The following is a 10,107-nucleotide window of genomic DNA, read 5'->3' on the forward strand; positions in this document are numbered from 1 at the left end:
CCGAGGAAATATTTTCTTTCTTTCTGGTGGAAAGGAGGAGGAAGAAGAGACGGTTTGCATTTAGAAGGAAATGTCTTCCGGTTAAGAAAAAGAAGGCGACGGCGGACCAGGAGAGAGACAAAAGGGAAGGGGTAGTCCCAAGAGTCAAACTCTGGAAATTAAAGTGTAAGTGGGGCGGGGGTGTGTGATGGGGCGCTCCAGACTTCCCTGCGCCCACATATTTCTGTCCTTTCCTGCTTTGGGGGATCCCAGCGCGCTTCCATTGCCACCTTCAGCCGGCAGATCGTTCCCCTCCGCCGGGCTGGGACGGGCACTGTATATAGTTGCCTGGAGAGACCGAGTTGTGGGGTGGCGCTTGGGCCAAGCGGCGGGCCAGTTTCGAAACGCCTGGGCTTCCCAGAGCCCCCTTTTCACCAATGGCTCACTCGCCTGGATTGGAAGTGGGCCTTGCTGCTGCCTCCGCCGCCTCCTCCTCCTACCGCGCCCCTCTCCTTCGTCTGCTGAAGACACGTGAACAATTAACAAGGGAAGGCTCTGTTGTGTCAAACGAAGGTGACTGGATGATGATTTTAATTACTACAATTACGAGAGATTATTCAACAAAACGTCTTTAAGAAGCTTGTTTACTGCGCGGGGAGAAAGACCTCGTCGCTGTCGTTTAACAGAGTTTCCGGAAACTCCAATAGGCCACAAGTCGGAGGCGCTTTCCTTTGCCCGGCCTAGAAAGAGGGAAGGCCTGGCCGGCGCACCTTTAACTTTGCCCAGGCGGCCTCCACTCCCCGAGGGCATAATCCCTCTCGCCTTCGGCTGGGCTGAAGGTCCCGCTTGTCCACCCCCACCCCTCCGTCCCCCCGGCAGGCAGCCGCCGTTGGCGCCTATTTACTCTGCCGTTGGGAAAGACGGCTCTTGCCAGGCCGGCCATAGGCTATACATGTCGGGATTGCCTCCTCACAAACAACTTGCCGCCTTCCCTACAACTCCCAGCAGCCTCTGCATCCGGGCCCTGAGGAGGAAGGCGGGGAAACTAGGTCAGCAATATCAGGAGGCCTTCAAGTTGCCCACCCTTTGCTAACAAGGCCTAGTAGTTTGTGTCTTCCCCAACATGGCTCCTTTTCCAAGTAGTAATGAGTCTTTTTGGTCTCTGGCCAGCAAAGCTGAAGTCCCACGCCATTGGTCATCCTGGCTGCAGACAATGGAATTTCAACACATTTGGAGGGCACCAAGTTGAGGAAGATTATGTCCAAGGTTGGAATAGAATGATTTTCCATTTTCATCTTTTTATCATACCTGCTGAAAGCTGTTGCGCACTGTCACTAGCTCTTAACTCGGCCCACCTCACAGGACTGTGGGGAGACCTTTTTACAAATAAGAGCCTGCCACTTGAGAAGTGGGTGGATTCAGCTTTTTCTGCTTGGGTTTCCTGGTGGGCTTTTCCCAAAAGGAACATATAATTACAAGCATTTCCTGCAATGGTTTGGGAGGAGTGAAGGAAGGAAAAAAACACACCTCTTTTCTCGAAGAAAAGAATTGAAATTATCTTCCCACCAGAAAGAGGAGGAGGAAGGGGAAAAAAAACTCAAAATGGCCTTCCCTAAGAAAGCCTGATTTAAACAAACAACTGGGCTTGAGGGTTGAACTCGATGGGGCCTTTGAGTTTCAGTCAAACAAGGAACCTGAAAGGTTGGGGAAGGAGGCTCCATGGAAGCAGCTGCCTGATCCACTGAGGCCTCTGGCTCTTCCTTTCCTCTTTGGAGAAAAGGAGTGTCTTGGTGCCACCATGCAGTGAGATCAGATAGTATGAGAGTGGGTAGAGTATCTGGCTTGGCACTAAATAATCAGGAGGGATCCTTGGTACTGAGCTTGGCTATTTTCTTGCAGACATTTTATTATCCAAACTAGGTAACATCATCATGATGTTGCCCCAGTTTGGGTAATGAAACGTCTGCAACAAAACAACCCAAGTCCAGAGAACACCAAGGATCCCTCCTGATTATTCAGTGCCAAGCCAGATACTCTACCCACTATGTTAGACTATCCGATCTCACTGTATAGGGGACCCTTCATTTCAGTCGTAAACTACACATTATCCTCTATCAGTACTGAATAGGGGTTTTTTTTCTCTCCCTCTAACCCTTTAATTTGGGAGAAAGGGTAGGCAGAATTTCAACGGGGAAAGTCAAGCCTTGCTTCTAAAGATCCGGGGAGCTTCGGCGGGCTTGGCTTCGGCTGTTGCGTTATGTCTTCCCTTGGCATCACTCAGGCCTGCGTGTGGCCCGGTTATATCGCCTGGGCTCCTCGTGGCGACCTTTCCTTTCCCTTTTGTAGCGGTGTCATTTGGACGCTTCAGGTGAAGTCTTCCCTCCGGCTCCGCAGCCCTTCTTCCCTGCAGCAGTTTCCTCCTCGCGGTAATTAGGCGTCTATTACGAGCCATTAGACGGATCAATGTACCTTAAACAACGTGAATGATTTATACCGCCGAGAGCCTCACCCCAAGCCCCTCACCGCCAACCTTTACCTCGCGCTCTTTGTAATGTTTCAGCAAAGCAACCTAGCGCGGGAGGGACCCATCTATCAAGCTTTCGGCTGGGGGAGAAAGCTGCTCGGAAAACTTGCCGAGAAGGATCCGGCACGGGCTGGCGGGAGGGCGGCGTGTGTGCACAGAAGAGCTTTAATTCGATCCTATGCCCGATCCCGCCTGTGCCTTTTGTCTTGGTTGTTGTTTTCTGCCTTAAAAAGGAGCGTCAGGCGGGGCGAGGAAGGGCTCGGGCACCTGGTTTTCCAAAGAAGCCGATACAGAGAAGATTAGCATGGCCCCTGAACGTGTGTGTGTGTGTGTGTGTGTGTACCTGGTGGCTATTGGATCGCTACCCTACCCTCCAGAAATGGAAACCTCCCGGGCCTTCATAGGTTGATCAACACCACTTTCAACACTGCCATGGCCAACAACTCCTGGCTTTCTTACCCCTGCTACCATCACTCATTTGGGAGAAAATTTTACTGAATTCAATAGAATTTTTGTTTATTTGTTAAGAGTGATATTGTGAGTCTAACTTTATTTGAAGTGGCTGTCAAGTAACAAAATGCATTGGACTGAGGCAAAAATGTGGTCTGCTGTGTACCCTTAGTTACTGAAGCTGTTACAGTAATACTTTCCAAACTTTTTCCTTTATTCAGTAGGGCTTTTTTTGTACTAACTTTATTTATTTGAAGTGGTTGTCAAATTTTAAAAGTGCATCAGACTGAGACGAAAAGATAGCCTGGGCTCCGCGTGGCGACCTATTCCCTAAGTCACTGAAGCTATTAGAGCAGAACTTCCCAAACCTTTTTTCTTCATTACCCTAAACTATTTTTAAAGTCTTACCAAACTTTGAGGATCCATGATAAGTCACTTCTTTCAGAACCATTGCAACTTGCTGAAAGAATGTCATAACTTGAGGACTATCTGTACTATAAAAGCAATATCATCGAATGATTTTTATGTCAATTCTACAAATTAGCATTGATAATTTCATTATTTCATTGATTAAAGGACATCTCACTAGTACCTAAGGCTCAAGTCAACATGCTAGGGCTATTTAAGCTAGCTTTATCCAACCTAATTTCTCCAGATGTGTTGACTTTGGCTCCTATAATTCCTGGGCACCATGGCCAACTGTAGACTGAACCTTACAGTACAATCCACTTAAGTGCCTACTCGTAAGCAAGGGTAGTAAGCTCAACAGTTTTCCCTGCTCTTAAGTCCAGTACTGTGGCCTTCAACTTCCAACCGAGAGGAAAAAAACATTAAAGACCCTGTCACACCACATAATAGGTGACAGTTTACTTTTGAGTATATTGACTAGATTGGCTTGTTCAAAGGAAGGGAGGTGGGGAAAAATTCAAGAGTCCTGCCAATTGGCTGCCAAATTTCCTGAGTTGCTTTGAAGAAGAAAAACAAGAAATCCCTTCCATTTCACATCTAACTACAGGTAGTCCCCGAGATATGACCGTAACTGATCCCAAAACTGATATTGTTAAGTGAGAAGTTTGTTAAGTGAGCTTTGCCCCCCATTTTACAACTTTTCTTGCCACAGTTACTAAGTGAATCACTACAGCAGTTAAATTAGTTAAATTAGTAACCTGGTTGTTAAGTGATTCTGGCTTCCCCTTGACTTTGCTTGCCAGAAGGTAGCAAAAGGTCATCATGTGACCCTGGGACACTCCAACTGTCATAAAAATCAGTTGTCAAGCATCCAAATGTAAATCATGTGATCATGGGGATGCTGCAACGGTCATAAGTGTGAAAAATTGACATAAGTAACTTTTTTCAGTGCTGTTGTAACTTTGAACGGTCACTAACTGAACTGTTGTAAATCGAAGATTATCTGTACTTCAACTCTCCAAGCTGGGTTGGTTTATGGTTTCTTTTTTAATGGATGAGGATCCAGCCATAAGATCCAATATAACTGGTGGTTATATTGGATCTTATGGCTGCAGGACCAAGAGTGGGGCTGCTGATTGTTCTGAGTATCACAATATTGGCAGCAATGTTGTTAATTATTCTAGTACACTTTAACAGTCAAGGAACAGGAGAGGTACCTATTGAGTTTTCTGCTCCATAGCTCTGGAGTACTTTTGACCTAAAATGCCAGATGATATGTGAGAGAATATGGTAACTTTGTTTGCAGATGAGTTTAATGTGTTGCCTACTGATTGGACAAAGTGGGCATCATGGCAGACATGTGTTTGCCTCTACTTGCCTCATGGCTTTCTCTTAAGGTAGCCTTTCCCAATCTTACATCCTCCAGTTGTACTTTGACTGCAACTCCCAAATTTCTGAGAGTGCTTTATGTGATGATTATGATGCCTTGTCAGATGTGCTGTCTGTTTCTTTTTAGATGGTGCAGCCAGGAGACTCTTAGCTATTTATAAAGAATAAACATCCACAGTACAATATAATTATACCTACAATAAAAAACGAATGTTTATATTTTTGTTCAATCTTCAGGGTACTCTCCAAAGTAGTCAATATCAAATGTCCAGAAGTCAGTGAGATTATCCAAACGGTCATCATTATTCATAGTACTATTATATACTATTGCAATAGTATTAAATTATTTTTATATAATAAATGTTTGGGGATTAATGGACAATCTGAAATTTCATCAAGGTGTCAATGAGCCAGAGAATTTAAGGACCTCTGGTATAAAAAATTCCTATGGCACTATCTTAATCAATTAAGAAGACCCTCCAGAAAAGCTGTTTTAACCTTCCAGAAGACAAACAGAGTTGATAGAAGCCTAATCTTCAACAGTAGTTGACTAGGGACAAAGGTTGGCCGGTGAAGCAGCAGAGAATCTTTTAAACGTACAAGAAGCTCCTGGACCTCATGATCAGGTGTTATGTTATAATCAGGGGTGACTTGTTATAATCAGAAATTTAGCACAGTAGCTAAATCCAGTGTAAAAACAAGCTTTTTTAGCAGACTGGGCAACTGAATGGGTCAGCTGCCTTGGTAAAGCAGGATGTTTCTGTTTCTTGAGCAACTTTCTCACTCACTGCATCAGCTTATTAGTGGAATGGTTTGGATAGCAAGTTTGTAGCTTGAAATCTGTAGGATTTTAAAAGAGGGCTAAATCTGAAGTGAGAACAAGCCCACCGAAGAGCTGATGGAGCTCTATGGTTAGGTGAGAGAGCTGACTTTATTAAAACGTTGGCGGGCAGGCTAGGAAGGGGTTAGCACTCTGTCCCCCAGCAACTCACTGATGCCCTCCATTCATTAGCACCCAATGCAAGAGGCAGCTATTTCTCTTTTCCTAACAGTAAGGCCTCTTCCTCTTTGCCATCTTCCTCTTGTCCTCCTCCTCCTCCTCCTCCTCGTCGTCTCTCCCAATCTTCCACCACAGAAAACAATGAGCCACCTTCCCACTTGCCTGGAAAGAAGGGGGCGTTCCCCACAGGGCCAGAGCTACAGATTGCCTGCTTGTGTCTCTCCAGACCTTGCTTTTACATCTGGCTTGCATTGCCCTTTAATGATCAGCCTTTTCATTGTGATCAAGTGAACTTTTACTAATCTTGCTCCCCCTCCACCCCTCCTTCTTTATTGTACAGAGGAAATGGATGCTGTGGTTCATCAATGAGGGTGGGGAGCCAATCAGGGAGCCCCAGCAGAGAGGCTCCTCCAAGTAACTTAAGTCAACTGTAAAGAGTTCAGCAAGGGTCTAATTACAGAGGAAGGCAAAGCTGCTCTCTTCAGACTCACCCAGGATCTCTCTCAACTGCATTAGGGAAAGCTCCCATTTCCCAGCCTTCTTGCCCCCTCCCCATGGACACCGAGGTTAAGAAGTAGCAGCTACTCCACCCCAGGTGAACTTTAGCAGCTCCAATCTTGCTAGGTAAGTACTTGCAGCCAAGCAGTGTACTCCCCGGTAAGGGTGGTGATAAAAAGTGACTGAGAGAGAGAGACAGAAAAGATTGATTGCATCTTGGCCCTACCATTAAATGAGCCATTATCAGGAGAAGCTGCAATAATGCATACAGTCAACTTGAAAAGAAAAGCAGGTTTCCTTGGCGAATACACCTATTATTTCAGCCGTTCTCCAGCAGTGTTTCAATAGTGTCCAAGCTTGCTGCTTATTTGAAACACATTTGAATTGAATACATAGATACTGAGGTTTACAGGGAGGGGAAGGGGGAAAAAACACTGAAAAGGGAAAAGGGAAATAAAAGTGTGTGGGGGGGGGAGAAGAGAGCCAACAACATATTTTTGCTGGAGAAGTGCCTGAAGTTCTCATTAAACTTAGCATTTGGAAAAGGCAGATTAAAGCAAAATGGCTTTTTGAGAAAAATAGACCAGGAAATGATTGTGACCCTTTCTGTTGTGGGGGGGGGGAGCAGGTGTTGACAGCTACCCAGAGATATTTGTCCTAAGCAGGATTTGCTTAGCTTCAGTAGCTAGACAGAAGGAAAACACTTTTGTGTTGCAAGATCCCCTTTGTTTTTATAAGAGACAGCAAGTAATAAGGCCTAGGGAATGTTAGGTTTCTCTCTCCATGGACACACATTATGCTCCGTGTGTCCGGGTTATTTGCTAGCTTTTTAAGGAGCCACAACATTTTTGTTTGTATTTCAGTTTTGCTTTTTAAAATATTGTTGGAACAGATTGACAACTTAGAGAATATTTGTAGTTCAGGGTTGACCTATGAGGTCTTTGGTGCTTTTTGAGCCTGGTTTTTTTTTTTGCACACATTTATATTTGACGCTTCTGACAAAGAAGGAAGTATTTTTTTTAACCTTTCTTTTCTAGGAAGCTTTATAAGAATTCTACTTTATTTTTACTGCAGTTACAAATGTCCATCTTCCTTTCTGCAATGACAGCACAATGGATTTGTTTCAACAGGTACAGTAAATACCATGGTTTAAAATAGCTCCCTTGTGCCAAAGTTTGCAGGATATTTAAACAGGCATGACTACTTCTGTTCTCCCATGCAATATGGAAGGCAATCGAAAATGAAGTGGCCCTCTTTATATAACAAATATCTCCTGAACTGTACTATCAGAAAAGAGGAATTGGTTGGTCACCTAATATTCTCTCACCTTGCACCTTTAAATGCAAAAAAGAGCTCAGGTTGTCTGGGCATTCACCAGTGCTTCATTGTGAATTTGTCTTATCTAGAGATCTGCTCTTGCTGACTTCTGATTGGCTCTTGAGTGGTAGTCCCCTCTTCCATTTAACCCAAATTGTGGTTGATATCATATGTTTAGAACCAATAAAATGACAAGGTATTTTTAAAAAATTAAAAATATTGCATCTCACAAAATATTTATATAACAGATATAAAAGCTGCTAATCTCCTTTGTCCTCTGATTCACAATTCAAATTGTAAGATGGAAGCAAGAAGAAGGAGCGCAAAGAAGCATGAGCCTTTCAATTCATCCTTATGCCCACCATAGGCATGTTTTCCTGCATAAAGCCCATGGTGAAATAAAGTAATTGCTTGACCATTTCTGTAGATGGATTTTCAGAAAGGCAAGATCTTGAGCTTTGTTACAGTGAAACAGCAAATAAAAGCTAGTGAATAGCAGGGGAAAATAATGTTCTTAATATTATCAATCTTTTCAAATCACTGCCATCTCAAATACCATCTTCCTTTTTTATTCCTAAGTTACATAAGTGAACAAAATATTAGATCAAGCTTCTCACAGCAGCAATGCTGAACTGGAAGGGGAAACTCCAGTAGACTGTAATTCTTGGCCTGCTGTTATTCATCTGCAGATCAATGTTCCTAAAAGCTTCGAGTCTATTGTCCTGGGTCTGTTTTAGTCATTTTTTGAAATGATGGAAAAATTAATATTATGAAGTTTTCCTTCAGTCACAGCAAGAGAGAGAAAAAAATTAACTGTGTGTGATAAACCCCAAGCTTTTGAATGCTACAACAGTATATCCTAAAGCATATGATAGGTTGTTTCCATGCTGAGAAGACTGAATAGACAGAATTCATCTTCTGTTTCCTAAAACAGGCTCTCCGATATAATACTTTTCATACAATGGCACAATTGGTGAAAACGTGTCAGGACTTCTAGCATTCAACCAAAGGTTGTTATGAAATAGGTTCACCTTTTTAATTTTCTGATGTGCCATCTAGACCCAGAACATCAAAACTAGAACATTTTGCCTGACTGGGCAAAACAATAATCTTCCCAAATACACAATATTCCAATTATCTTCTACATTCAGTAAAAATGAAACTTTTTCCTTAAAAAAGAAAGGGAGGGAGGGAGGGAGAGAGAGAGAGAGAAAGAATGAAGGAAATAAAAGTTAGAATTACTTGTCTAGCCACATTTGAACTGGATAACCCGATAGTTGTTCTCCAACCTCTATAATAAATTCTGAATATATCCTGAATCCCAATATATATCCAAGGAGGTAGCCGCTAATGTGACCTGTATGACAATGTTTATTTTATTTGGAGTTATTCGATTGTGCTTGTTGCCTTACTTTGTTTCCCTTGTGTTCCTCCTGAACATCTAGTGATTTGGTTTCAGTAGCTTAATAAGGAATTTCTTATTCAACTTTCCCCACCTGCAGGATTGTACTGTTCTACAGCTGCCCATTTGATTCAAGATTCAAGATGTCGAAGCCCCTTCCTTTCCATTTTCCTAGAGCTGTGCTGAAGGGAGATGCCCTTGTAGAAGGGCTAAGAATTCCTCACCGAGACAGTCTAGGATGTTTCAGAAGGTGCAGTCTATTGTACTTGACTTTTGCTGAGAATCCTTGAAAAAAAGAGGTGTGCCAGTCTGAAACACCGCATAAGAGGGATTTCTCTCTTATCAAACCTTCACCTGGAAGATCTATTTCAGAGATTCTTACTGGCAAACGATTATGAAAATTTCTTGATGAATATTGAATAATTCATGTTTCAGGCATAAAGAATGGCCCTACAAATATTCCATATTTTGTCAATATTGGGGTGGCGACCCTTGCATCCCCTGCGTGATTCAAGACTGAATTTATGGTATCTCACAGCGCAAGCAGTTATTCTGTATCAGATGTGCGTGACCATCTCGACTAATGCACGGAATGTTCTGGATACATCTTGGCACATCTCTGTTGTCAAATAAAGCTAAAGTGAGCAAATACGACTTGGAAGGCTAAAGTCTCCTCTGGGTTAAGTTCAACTCTCACGATCCTTGGGGGGGATTAAGGGAGTGGCTTAATATTGCCTTCGTCCAGGATATTTCTTCCCATTTTAACTGCACCCTGTTTTCCTCGGGTGTTACAAAACCAAGGTTTGAAAAATCAGATCTGCATAAAATTGCATTAAAGAGGAAAGGATGCATTTCACATAGGAAAGATACACGCCTAAATATTGAAGATGGGCCCAGATATTAATCTAATCTCTAAGGCCAAAAAAATAAAGTACATATAATCTTAGAAATCTCTAGTAGCCTGTTTGTTGGCCCAAATAAATAAGCAGCTGCAATACTGTTAGTTGCCCCTACAGGAAAAATAAACAGATACCATAAATCTCACAAAATGGATAATAACTTTGAGCTTTCGCTTCTAATAAGAGTTAATCTCTTTGGTGGTACCCAGATGGCACTAAATACCATGCATGATGCTGAAAG

The 10,107-nt window shown here is 43.0% G+C and overlaps 1 long non-coding RNA gene across 1 annotated transcript; it reads left to right on the plus strand.

Annotated features, from left to right (window-relative positions):
- The first annotated feature begins 6,223 nt into the window (after positions 1-6,223).
- LOC148127964 (uncharacterized) lies at positions 6,224-9,608 on the plus strand. Its single transcript, XR_015741249.1, has 3 exons — positions 6,224-6,374; positions 7,323-7,378; positions 9,068-9,608. It is a non-coding gene; the product is annotated as an uncharacterized LOC148127964 (long non-coding RNA).
- Positions 9,609-10,107: the final 499 nt, after the last annotated feature.

Source organism: Pseudonaja textilis, chromosome 1, assembly GCF_049901715.1.
Source record: "Pseudonaja textilis isolate UNSWEBS1 chromosome 1, rPseTex1.2, whole genome shotgun sequence".
NCBI classification, from domain to species: domain Eukaryota; kingdom Metazoa; phylum Chordata; class Lepidosauria; order Squamata; family Elapidae; genus Pseudonaja; species Pseudonaja textilis.